Below are 13,371 nucleotides of genomic sequence, written 5' to 3'. Positions count from 1 at the left end.
CCCAGTCTAAAGGAAGTCACAATTTTAAAGTCCTTATCTTCCTCTATCCCCCAGAATTTGGAGAACAAAAGTGTTAAAAATCCCTGTAGGTTTCCTTCCTCCAATTCTGGGATAGCCCTTAATCTGAGATTATTTTCCTTACTTTTCAATTCAACCAATGACAGGTAGGCTTGTTGTTCCCCTACCTGTCTTTTCAGAGGCCTTACTTCCCCCCTAATCTCATCAACCTTTTTGTTCGCCTGTTCTGCTTTTTGACAAGCTTCCGCCACAAGCTTATAATTTTCAGACGTTGCCCCTTGTAATTTTTCAATTGCCTGAGTATGATGGGAAACTTGCTCAGATAATTTAGTAATAGAGGATGTAGCTTGGTCAATTTTTGATGATTGGTTGTCCACTTTTTGATTTAAAATTCCAAGTTGTTCCAAGATTTGCTTCAGAACTATTTCAGATCCTCCAGTTGCCATATCTTCTGCAACGGACTCTGCAGCAGGCTCTTCAAATTCCACCTCCTGTGCTGTCAGCACAGTTGGGACGGATGATCTTCGTTGATGAGATAGGGTTGTTTGAACAAGTTGCCCTGGTTTCTTTTCTTTCTCTTTAGCTTTAGCTGCTCTTGTTCTCCCTGTGCCACTCATTCCACACCTGCCTCTGTTCAAGGTCAAATTTTCTTTTGTTTCATAAGTTAGACAAAGTCCAGAGTGTAAACAATTTAACCACAGAGAATCACAATAAAGTACAGTTCCCAGGCCTCTATATCTCCACAATCCTCTAGGTGGGGGTATTTCAAAATTTCAAGGAAGGAGAGAGCTCTTGTCCGCCATTGAAGTTCTTATATTCCCTATGTTAAGTCTTTGATAGTTCCAGAGCACAAAAGGAAGTTTCCACAGGCTTTCTTTGTCTTAAAGAAAAGCCACAAGGTGTCAAGAAGGGTCCCAGCAACAATGTTTAAACGTTAATGTCTCAGTCTATGTATCAGTTAAGCTCCAATAACAGTATCAGCAGTTTGACAGTTCTCCTTTGCACGCTGACAGCCCGATCGCTGGGTTGTCTCTTTTAACTCCACATAGCTCAAAATTAGGAAGAAGGTCCCAAAAATAAAATCCACAACTTTTACAAAGATTTCCTGCTTGTCTTTTCGCTACAAAGTCTGTCAAATACACCCTCGTTTTACTTTTACAGTCCCTTTTCAGCGCTTCAGCGCTCTTCTGCGCAATTGCTTTAATCTGGTTAGCAGGATCAGGAGACGGACTTCCTGTTACTCACGTCCCGTTTTCAGCCGAATTTCAACCAAATTCCCAAATTTTTCGATGTTTAGCTCCCCTTACTCACGGGTATGTAGCAGCCAATTTTGATGTTTTCAAGAAGAAAGGTCGGCGCTCATCAGCAGCAGCAGCGCGGCTTTGCATCCACGAAAAGAGCGATGAACTCACAGCGCTGCTCCCCCTTTCACGTTCCGGAGCCCCTTACGGAGCCCCTTCTTCGTTTCCGGGGGGGCTTTGGGCGCCCGCCGAGTCCCACGGCCGCAGGCTCGCTCTGCCTGCGGTTTTTCTTAATGGGTCTCCGCTTTGCCGTAGCGGACAACCCTTTTTCGCGGAGCCCCTCTTCACCAGGTAAAGAGGACCGCCATTGCTATTTTGCGCCGCCTCCGGAAGTCCTCAGCCCTTTCTTTTTTAAAAAGGGGGGGAGTACTCTGAGCAAGTGTAATTTCACATTTTAAGCTCACTTAAATCATAGCATCATCATGACTCCAGAAATAAACAAAAATAAAGTTTGCTTCAGCTGGCCTGATGTTAAACACATTCACTTTGGGTTGGGCCCAATTTTAATAAATTTTAACTAAAAATGATAAGACATGACTAACTTAGGACCATTAATTTTGACAGGTGTGCACTCTTGAGTACAATTCTTAGGAATTAGCACCATTTTATATTAGTAAAAGGCAATATGTATTTAAAATAAAAAAATAAAAAATAAACTTCTATAAGAATGTGCATGCCTGACCAGCTGATCCCTGAATAGAATTGAAGAAAGGATTCTACAGTGACCAGTGTCAGTCCTAGTAAGCCTCAGACAGACCCAAATGCTGGTGTCGGACCTGTTTGCTGCTGCCCTCATAAACTACTGTTCTCTGGGTAGTCATTTGGAGGGCCTCCAGGGCTTTGAGCCAAAGTTCCAACTCTATCAACACCACTGTGAAGACCAGGCGGAATATTGGCTTTGTAAAAAACCATATAAGGGGCAATAAAAACCATCCCATCACACATCCTTCTGCTCACCCCTCTTCTCACTCAGATCAATTTATACAGCTTCCACTACCTGTATTAAAACACCAGACATTGGAAGGCTATTGCCAACGCACAGAGGATATTTAGTCATTTTTCATGTCGTATATATATACATTTTTAAATACAGAATTTGCAATCCTTGTGCACCACAAAATTGCAAGCTATTATTCAAGAATCAAGCCAGAAAGAGACAAGTATTCCCCAGCACCAAAACAGCAACAATCACCTCTATACCTCCACCTATTTATTTACTAGTATGTCATGGAATGAACAGTAACTTGAATAACTTTGAAAAACACATTTCAACAACAGGAGCCATGTTATCCCCAGGCAAAGGGCAAAGGTTCCACTTTGGGGCTGACCTGGAAAGAATTGGGCTAGATGAACATAGTGTTTGCTGACTCCTAAAGAGGCAGTGACAGAAACAACCAAATTAGACCATTAATCATTTCTACAGCTGTAGAAGCAGTCCCTTTTAGAATTGTTGCAACACAGGAAGGAGTACAGACAGTCCTGCTCTTCTCGTTCCCACCCCATCCCAGGATAGGACACAATGGCTGCAATCCTATACACACATGAGTAAGTCCCACTGAACTTGGGGTTTACTTTTGAATATACATGTATAGGATTGCACTGTAAAGTGTGTGTGTGTGTGTGTGTGTGTGTGTGTGTGTGTTTTACAAGGGGTGGTAAGGGAGTTCTCCGTCACCCATGAATCAATATGTACTTTTCTAAGGCAGAAATTTTGTTCTGCAGGATTGATGGATATTTCGTCCTATCGAAAGCCATGACAGATGGGCTGCATTCAAACCTCTATGCATTTTTAAATTGCATTTACACTCAGCTAAACAAACAAGAATAGTGTCTGAAGCAAAACTGTATTTCTTTTTATGCCCCTCTCTGCATACTATGCTTCAAAAACACCACTGGGAGCCTCAGCTGGGTTTTAGCTTTGAGCCTGCTGCGTTCCCCCAAAATGCATTTTCTTTTAGCCCAGCTTTTGCTAGATTGAGAAAATGCTACAGATTTTCCCATTATTTATTAACCAAAAACAAATCAGAAATGGGAAACCCTGGATCTGCTCCATGTAGTGAGTTCTCTACCACTATTCTGCAATCTTTCAGCCCCATCTTATGCATGTTGCCAGAAGTCTTCCTGAATTTAATGGGACTTACTCCCAGGGACGCCTGCACAGGACCACAGCCTCCAGTTGCTTTCAGATTGTAGAAACATCATACTTCAAATCATGAACTTGGTTCAGACAGACCTTAAACCCAGGCAAGGTTGCAAAGGATCATGGAAGCAGAAATAACATGAAATGGCACACATAATGCAAGAAGAATACTGTGGCACCTAGCATTCATGTAGCAAGCATATTTCAAGTACACAGAGTGCATCATCCTAACAGCCCTTACAACAACCCTATAAATCTTATAGTATAAGGTAATATTATTATTTCCATGCTGCTTATAGGGAGATGAGGCCAAGAGAACAGCTGGCAGATCTAGGCCTACCTAGCAAATCCAAGGTTTGAAGCAAAGACTTCGTTCACTGCTCATACCCTGAGCCACTACACTTGTCACCACCACCACAGTCCACTATTGTCTGGCAACCCAAATTCAGGGGTTTTGGTTCAAGGACCTCCAGGTGCTGCTGACTTGAATAAAATTGGACTTAGTCATTCATTTATTTAGAGGTTTCTATACTGTTCTTCACAAAAAAATGGTAATGGGGTGGTATACAAAAAAAAAAGAAAGATAACAAAACATGCTGTAATACCTACTAAACAAACAATTCTCATAAATTACACAAATAACAATTTTAAAGCAGTACAAATAACTTACCCCATCTGCCACCAAAAGCCAGCAGGACAAGGTGGGTTTGTTATACCAGGTGTCTGAAAAAATGCAAAGTTGGTGGGGAGGTCATTCCACAGACATGGAGCCAACACAAAGAAAAGGCTAGCCTCTAGTGAGCACATTTAACATGGGAATAACCAGGAGAGCTTCTTCCTCAAATCTTAATACATGAGCAGGTTGGTAAGGGAGAATATATGGGTTCAAGCCCCACACATTGGAGGGTGTTCACATGCACACTCTCTCACAATCAATGTGTACTTGAGCTCCTTTCTCACTAATGCTGAACAGAAGGTGGAAATCCTCCCCCCCCCCCCATGCATTCACTGAACATCTGGTGGGATTCAATACGAACACGCCTTGTCCAAGCCCTTAAATCTGGCCTCTGCCATGAATTCACTGGGTGGCTTCAGGAAAGTCACTCTTCCTCAGGCTCATCCCCCAATATGAAGATAAGGATACCCACATAACAGGGTTGTTATAAGGATGGTGATGATACAATAGCCAGAACCGGCCCAATACAGTATTTTTTTTCTCCCCAGCCCCTACGATTGCACCTCCAGCCACCTAGGCTTAGACTTTACAAAAGTCTATGTGGGAACAAAGTTTCAAACATCATTCAATGCAGGTTTTTAAAGCTCTAACTAGAGAGTCCAAACGAGCAAAATGAAAAAATAAAAATACTCCTTTTTTGCAAGAAAGTCTCCCAAAAGGCAGAATTGCTGTGGAAAAGGAAGAGCCCCAGCAGTGCAGCCTGATGGGAAATGGAGCTCCTCGCTCTCAGTTCTAGAATATTCTTGAAACAACAGTACTGTAATAATTAAAAACACTCACATATTTATTTTAAGTATGCTCCTCTCTTCTTATGGATTTGAGTGACCCCCTAGATAATAACAACAAGAATGTAAGGGGGACTCACCCTTTGAAATAACCCGGTAGACCAGGCCTGTCCTGAATCCCTTTCCTGCAGCTCTTAGTCAAAATGGCTTCCAAAGGCCACCATTCCTCCCCACCCATCTGTACACAAGAGCTTGAAAGCATTGAACCTCCTTAAAGTAACAGGTCTAATTAAGCCATAGGGGTTACATAGGTACAGGTTTTGCTTAAAGCAGAACAGCAAGCCCTAAATGACAAGCCTAGAAGAGAAAGCGAGCTGCATTTAAACCTGCATTTGTTTCTCCCCAAATCCAAACAGAATTAAAAGGGTGGGTTGATATGTTTATGTGCAGGGTGGAATTTGTGAGGGCTGGGGAAAATTTCCCCATATTTTATATGTTTAAAAAATGTCCTGCTTTGGTAGGAGAGAATACATTTGGTGCTGTGGCTTGCTGTTGCTTGTTCAGTGCAGAGATCTATAGAGGGGAGCAGAAACAACAAAAAGAGAGACTAAGGTTCAAATAAGATGTGACATTAAATGCATTGTTCCATTGCGCATGCAGGTTTTTAAAAATGCAAACAGCTGTAGTTGTGGTGGTAGGAATTATAATTATTGGGACTGTAGCAGGCATAGAGTTTTCCTGCTAGCCTTGAGGAAAATTCCTCTTCTGAAGGCAGTGTTGGCTTTAGGGAGGCACGCCCCCCCCCCCTTGGCATCAATAGGGAATTCCCTCTTGTTGCAAATACTAAACCTTTAGAAGAGGTGAAATATACTCAGAGTCGCCAAGTGATTTCATGCTCTTTATTCAGCTCATAGTGGTGAGGAGGAATGAATGAATGTCCCCTCCAAGTATTTGCTTTATATACATTATTTACACAATGGGCTGCACATGATTGGCTAATTCTGGAATTCTACTGTAAGCCAATCAGGTTGTGGATTCACTTATATCTGGAGCATGATTGGGTGGTTCCTGCCAACCAATCATATTGCTGCATTGTTCTAGGACCAATCAGACTGCTGCATTCTGAATCCTATTGTTCTAGGACCAATCAGACTGCTGCAATTTGGATCCTATTGTTCTAGGACCAATCAGACTGCTGCAGTTTGGATCCTATTCAACTCAGTACATAACACCCCTCCCCTCTAAGTTCCAGTCCTGCCCGGGAGGTCGCATTCATAGTCCTTGAGGTACGCCGGCGGCCTACGTGTGCGTTGTGGCCTGGGGTGATCCCTGGTCCGGGGTTCAGGTTCTGGCTCGTGTTCCAAGGATGCTGGCTGTGATGGGCCTGTTTGGTCTGGCGCAACCGGCTCGCTCAGTCGTGGTTCTGGCTCCGGTGTCCTTTTGGCCTCGCAGGTCCTCTCTGTATTTACTGATTCTGCCTCTCCTGCTGCCCCCTCCTGCTCTATGGGCCTCACTGCCCCGCTGTTCCCTTGGGACTCCTCTGCCCTTTCCTCCTCCTGGTTTTCTCCCGGGAATCGTCGCCGTATCTGGTCGCAGTGGCGGCGCCAGCATTGCCCCCCATCTGTTAGCACCTCGTACGACACAGGGCCAGTGACCCTGGTGACTGTGGCAGGTACCCATGCTGGGCCTGCCCCAAAATTCTTTGCGTACACTGGGTCCTGGGCCTCGAAGGTCCGGGGGTTCCTGCCTTCCCCCACCACTACCTCATCCTGAGCTCTATCGGGGTGAAGGCGGTCCAATCTGATTGCAAGGCGCCGACCCATTAGTAGTTCAGCGGGGCTCCGGCCAGTTGTTGAGCTGGGGGTGCTGTGCTGTGCTAGGAGGAATGTGGCAAGGCGGTACTCCCAATCCCCTTGCGTCATGCGGCGAAGGGTGTCCTTGGTGGTCCGCACCATGCGTTCTGCTTGGCCATTGGTGGCAGGGTGGAATGGCGCCGAACGGATGTGGCGGATGGCGTTCTGCGCTGTGAAGGTTTGGAATTCTCCTGACGTAAATGCAGTCCCATTGTCTGAGACGAGTGTGTCAGGGAGCCCGTGGGTTGCAAAGAGCCTGCGTAGTACCTGGATGGCTGCGGATGTAGAAGTGGACGGTACCAGTGCAACTTCCAGCCATTTGGTGTAGGAGTCCACCACTATGAAGAATGTTTTCCCCTGAAAGGGGCCAGTGAAGTCCACATGCAGGCGTGACCATGGTGCTCGGGCGGACTCCCAGGACTGGACTGGGGCCCTTGGGGGATCTGGGCGGGATTCTTGGCAGGCCTGGCAGTGTTTGACCCAGGCCTCTATCTCTCCGTCGATCCCTGGCCACCACACATAACTCCTGGCCAGGGCCTTCATTCTTACTACCCCTGGGTGTGTCTCATGTAGGGCTGTGAGGACCCTTTTGCGGAGGGGCTGGGGAACAACAACCCTGCTTCCCCATAACAGGCACCCCTTGTGGGCCGACAGTTCATGTTTGCGGGTTGTGTAGCCAGCGAATTCTGGCCCAGGACTGCTGCTGGGCCATCCCCTCCACACCCAGTCCAGGACCCGGGAGATGACCCTATCTTTCTTGGAATGGTGTGCAACTTCTTGTGCCTGAATGGGGCGGTCAGGAAGCAGCTCCAGGCTCATAACCTCTTGTGCAGGTGCTGGGTTGGGGCCTGTTTCTGGTAATGGTAGCCTGCTGAGGGTGTCCGCATGGCCCATCGCCTTCCCCGGGCGGTGAATCAGTGCATACTGGTAGCTGGCAAGGAAAATTGACCACCTGAGGACACGAGGAGACAGCACTTGGGGGGTCTGCTTTTCGGGAGCAAACAAGCCAAGCAACGGCTTGTGGTCAGTCACCACGGTGAAGGGCCACCCGTACAAGAAATCATGGAATTTTTTTACTCCCTTCACGATTGCGAGCCCCTCCTTGTCTATTTGCGAGTAGTTCCGCTCGGTTGCGTTGAGTGTCTGGGAAAAGTATGCTACCGGTACCTCTCTCCCATCCGGGAGTTGGTGTCCCAGGACAGCGCCAATGCCATAGGGCGAGGCGTCGCATGCTAGCACCACCAGCAGCCTCTCGTCGAAGTGTGCCAAGACCGAGTTTGAGACAAGCAGGTCCTTGACTGCCTGGAATGCAGCCTCCTGGCGCTGGCCCCACACCCAAGGGGCCCGCTTGTCCAGGAGTCTGTGTAGGGGCTCCGCTACCGCAGCCTTGTGGGGAAGGAAGGAATGGTAAAAGTTCAATAGTCCCAAGAAGGCCTGAAGTTCAGTCTTGTTCTTGGGCGCTGTGGCATCACAAATGGCCCATACCTTGTCCCCAGTTGGGTGGACCCCTTCTGCGTCCACCATAAATCCCAGAAAGTCCACCTGAGGCACTCCTAGTAGACATTTTTCCCGCTTCACCTTGAGACCCGCCATCTGGAAATGGTGCAGAACGGTGCGGAGGCGGTCCTCAAACTCCTCTGGTGTGGGCCCGGCAATCAACACATCATCGAAGAAGGGGGTGACGCCAGGAATCCCTTTAAGGAGTGAGTCCATTAGATTATGGAATATGCCTGGTGCCACACTGACACCGAATTGCAGCCGCTTTACCCTGAACGCTCCTCTGTGCGTCACAATTGTCTGTGCCTCTGCTGTGGCCTCATCTACTGGAAGCTGATGATATGCTTGGGCCAAGTCCAGCTTGCCAAAAATTTTCGACCCAGCCAGGGTGGCAAGGACATGGCTGACCACTGGCACTGGGTATGCATGAGCCGTGAGGGCCTTGTTTATGGTACATTTGTAGTCTGCGCAGATGCGGACTGAACCATTAGGCTTGACGGGTGTGACGATTGGGGTTTCCCAGGGGGCATTAGGCACCGGCTCCAGCACTCCTTGCTCCACAAGCCGGTCCAATTCCTCGTCTATACAGGGTTTCAGGGCGAACGGGACCCGGCGGGCCTTTAGCCTGACCGGTCGTACTGCGGGGTCAAGCTGTAGAGCAATGGGGGGGCCCGTATACTGTCCCAATTTCCCATCGAAAACCTCTGGAAATTCCTTGCATATGGCATCCACGTCCACTTGTAAGGTAGTGTGGTTCACCCCGGTGATGGCTAGCCCCAGTGGTCCAAACCATGCCAATCCCAGTAAGCTAATGTAGGGGCCCTTGACCACAAGCAAGTCCAGTTGTCGCGTCCGCCCTCGGTATTGCACCCTGAAGGTCCCCACCCCCATTGTGGGGACCTTACGTTTTTGGAAGTCCCGGAGGGTGAATGGGGCCGGCCTGAGTTTGGGACCCCCAGTAGGACACAGTTTCCTTAAGGTCCTTGCCGAGATTATGGATAGATTTGAACCCGTGTCAAGCTCCATGCGGCATGAGGCCCCCTCTATCCGTACCTCTACATAAATTTTCTCTATGTTGGGGTAGGGCAACTGGTATACCTGGACGTCTGTGAGCTCCGTCGAGTTGCCTTGGTGCGTTGGGCCCCGGGACCTGGGGCTCTTGGATTGGTCATCTGATGCCTGGCGTCGGGTGGGCCGAGCCCGACACACCCGGACGATGTGTCCCAATTTTCTGCACTGCCTGCACTCTACGTTGCGGAAATGGCAGGTCCTCCTCTCGTGACTTTCCCCGCAGCTTGCGCAGTTCCCTCCTTCTCGTCGAGGCAGCTGTGGTATGTGGGCTGCTTGAGTGTGCTGCTGTACTCGGTGCACTTCCTCCCTGTCAGATCCTGAGTCGTCGGTGAGGTCTTTGTGGTGAACCCTCTGTTGGGATGGCAGGCTCGGCCGTGCCTCTTGTGTCGACCTCTTGGCAGCTTCCGTTGCCAGGGCCTCCTCCAGAGCGACCTGGAACGTTATGTCCTTCTTAGCGTAGAGGCGTCGTTGCAGCTTCTCATCCTTCAGGCCACCGACGAGGCGGTCCCAAAGCATGTTCTCCAGCTCTGAGAAGTTGCAGAACCGGGCGGCTTGGCGGAGAGAGGTCACAAACCCAGTTATGGTTTCCCCAGGGGCTTGCCGCTTTGCGTAGAAGGCATTTCGACGAGCCACCACTGAGGGCTGTGGCGAAAAGTGCCCCTTAAGCTGTTCCATTATTGTTTTGTATGGAACAGTAGCGACGTCTTCAGGCGCAAGGAGAGCCCGGGCGATTTCAAATGTCTCCTCTCCGCAGACGCTGAAGAATATAGCCCTCTTCTTGGCGTCTTCTTCATCGGTGACCCCTTTGGCTTCTAGGAGGAAGGTAAAACGGGAGGCGTACCTTTCCCAGTCTCCCGTTGCTGGGTTGAACGGCGAGAAGCTGCTGTCAGTTGCCATTCTGAGTTCCTTGTGTCCCGGAGCTGAAGCCTGGATACACGGTGCGAGGCAGCGGTGCGGCAGGTGGCGGTGCTGCGGTGCTGTGTGTGGCAGTCAGCTCAGCGGGATCCCCCCTTCGTCGCCAGTGAAATATACTCAGAGTCGCCAAGTGATTTCATGCTCTTTATTCAGCTCATAGTGGTGAGGAGGAATGAATGAATGTCCCCTCAAAGTATCTGCTTTATATACATTATTTACACAATGGGCTGCACATGATTGGCTAATTCTGGAATTCTACTGTAAGCCAATCAGGTTTTGGATTCACTTATATCTGGAGCATGATTGGGTGGTTCCTGCCAACCAATCATATTGCTGCATTGTTCTAGGACCAATCAGACTGCTGCATTCTGAATCCTATTGTTCTAGGACCAATCAGACTGCTGCAATTTGGATCCTATTGTTCTAGGACCAATCAGACTGCTGCAGTTTGGATCCTATTCAACTCAGTACATAACAAGAGGGTTTTTCCTCAGGACCACAGCAGAGGAGAAAGAGGTTAACTTCCTACTTCTTGCCTGCTGCAGTGCTAAACATATTCAGTTTCCTCTGATACGGTTTTGCATTTTTGAAGTGAACTCCTGAGTCCTGCCTAGTTTGGCCCTAGGGGAAGAAAAGGAAAGTAAAGGGGAAGCAAAGAGACCCTGTAAGGTGGAGAAATGGAGAAGAGGCAGGTGGGGTAACATACGGGGTAGAGAGATCTGTGATGCTGTAGAGATGAGAAAAGAGTACTATGGATGAACAGAGAAATGGAGTCAGAAATACGGAGAAAGGAAAAAGAACATTTTTTAAAAGGAGGTGTAGAGAGACCTATGAACTGGGGAAAGAGTAAAAGGGAGTAACAGATGAAGAGCACACAGAACTGTGGCTACAGAGAGGGAGAAAATAAAGGAATGAAGGAGGCTGACAGAAATGTTGGTGCAGAGAAAAATTCAGTTAACAGAAAATGGACTAAAAAAACCCCTAAGCACTTAGTTGAAAATGTGACACTGCCCCAGTAGTGATATGGCACTGTGGCCCTTTTGAATTAATAAACAGGTAAAAATGGCCCTCAAAGTGATTTGTGCATCCTTCTTTTAAGTGTTGTTAATAAGAGCTACATTTCAGTATCATCCCTCCTTGTTAAATTTCAAGCCACTCATCAATTCACTTTGCCGAAACACCTCTTCATTTTCTGTACCCTAAGCAGTATTGTTACCTTCATCTTCCTTTCAGGTTGCTTTGCCACCCTCCGCTATAACGCAGATGACTATGTTCCACCCAAGAACACAAAATGGTTGTATTTCAGTAGCAGCTTGTGTTGTTTCGGATAGATTTCACAGCCTTACCCAAAGGTGCCTCCTTGTCTAGTTTAATTATAAGACTCATAATTTTGGGTGTTTTCTAGCTGCTTGAAATTATAAGAAATATGCTATAAGTTGGTGGGGAGTTTGGTTTTCTTGTAAAAAAATACTCTGTTTAGAACTCTGCTTTCCTTGTACTTGGGGTGGGAAAGATGCATGCTGTGCATACTAAAGGCTCAGAAGCAAAAAAAGATGATGATGATGAAGCTGCTAAAATCAGAGTTTTAATGCAGTCTTGTGAGCTTGTGCTTTTAGAACATCTGGAGTTTTAGTCATTAGCATTTTTTATTATTTGCTCCATTCACCTTGCCGCAATTATTGTTAAGGAACCTAGTATTATTGGCAGTTCAGGAACCACTTCAGTTATGGGTCTTGGTAAAAGTGGTATCCATCTTGATGATTAATAATTGAACACTACGTGATGTCAGCCATCTCTCTCCATATCTATGCTGCTATTCTCCAGCTACATGATTAAAAATAATGGATTGATGAAGTTAGCTGTCTTAATTGGCTTCTAAACTTGCTGGAACCAGGGATTAAAGAGGTCTGGCACCCACAAACTCATAACACTGATTTCGCCCAAAGATTGGATTGGATTGATCTTTATTACGGCCATTGGCCCGTCACACGACAGTTTCCCATACCACCATAATGTACTTGAACCTCCAAATTTAAAACCGCCAAAACTTACAAAAAACAGACAAGAACCAAAGCAAAACAAAAACAAAAGACCAACATCATACATTACAATAAATTTGTAACATAAACATCGCCCTCTGCTCATAAATTTTTCGCCCAAAGAATCCTGGGAACTGTAGTATGTTTAGGGTACTGGGAATGGTAAATATGTGAGAAAACTACACTTCCCATATTTTGGGGGGAGAAGTCATGTGCTTTAAACGTGTGTTGATTGCATTTTAAATATATGGTGTGGATCTGCCCCACTAGGGACCATAAAAGCATCCCTCAACACCTCACAAAAAACCTTGTGCACAAGGATGTGCATGTTTTTAAATGGATACGACACAACCACATCCTCAAAATATTTTGCATTTTTCCATTCTGACAGCATTTTAAAAAAAACCTGGATTCAGCACTTTATGGTGCAAAAATACTTGTTAAAATACGAACCTTATCCCTTAGAAATGCACCTTCCAAATCTCAGTCACCCTTCCCAATGTGACCCCCCCCCAAAAAAACATGTTGTGGTGCAAAACTTTATATTCGAGACACAAACCCTCATGATGTGTATCATACTCGGGAAGCAGATTGTGGTAGTTTTAGTATGCAGATCTTTCCAATCACATTCCACGTCTGAAAAGTCCCTTTACTGATCATACTATAGGACATAAACTGTGCTGTCCAGTTAAAGATGAGCCCAACACCGTATTTAGCAACACATTATAGATGCTATAATTTTTTGTGTGAAGGAGTGAGCCTGTTAAAAGATGAAAATCATTCTCGTTTCATAAGATAAAAGGAATGCCGGGGGGGGGGGCGTAGGAAGTGGTGATATAAAGCAATCCATGCCATACCCTCCCTCCCCCAGTAGTGAATTCGTCTTATTCGGGGTATTTAACTGCGGCAGCATCTATCAGTCGTCGAAACGCAACGCTGCGTAACATCTCCAAGCCCTACCCCTAACTTTTTACTCGGCGGCTCTTCTGCCAGCCAGAAACCTTAGACACAGAAAGCCTCTCCTTAAGCCACTAAACCACAATTGCTTTGCCCTTCTCAAACATGGCGGCGTGCAC

The 13,371-nt window shown here is 46.8% G+C and overlaps 1 long non-coding RNA gene across 1 annotated transcript; it reads right to left on the bottom strand.

Moving 5' to 3' along the window:
* Positions 1-4,126: 4,126 nt before the first annotated feature.
* LOC310841631 lies at positions 4,127-13,321 on the bottom strand. The gene is made up of 3 exons (XR_014562631.1): positions 12,875-13,321; positions 4,976-5,493; positions 4,127-4,182 (listed from the first exon to the last, which is right to left on the bottom strand). It is a non-coding gene; the product is annotated as an uncharacterized lncRNA (long non-coding RNA).
* Between the last annotated feature and the right edge of the window lie 50 nt (positions 13,322-13,371).

The sequence above is a fragment of the Podarcis gaigeae genome (genome assembly GCF_964106915.1).
Source record: "Podarcis gaigeae genome assembly, chromosome: 3".
NCBI lineage: Eukaryota > Metazoa > Chordata > Lepidosauria > Squamata > Lacertidae > Podarcis > Podarcis gaigeae.
The sequence above is the reverse complement of the archived record's forward strand: the minus strand, read 5'-3'. Positions and strand labels throughout refer to the sequence as shown.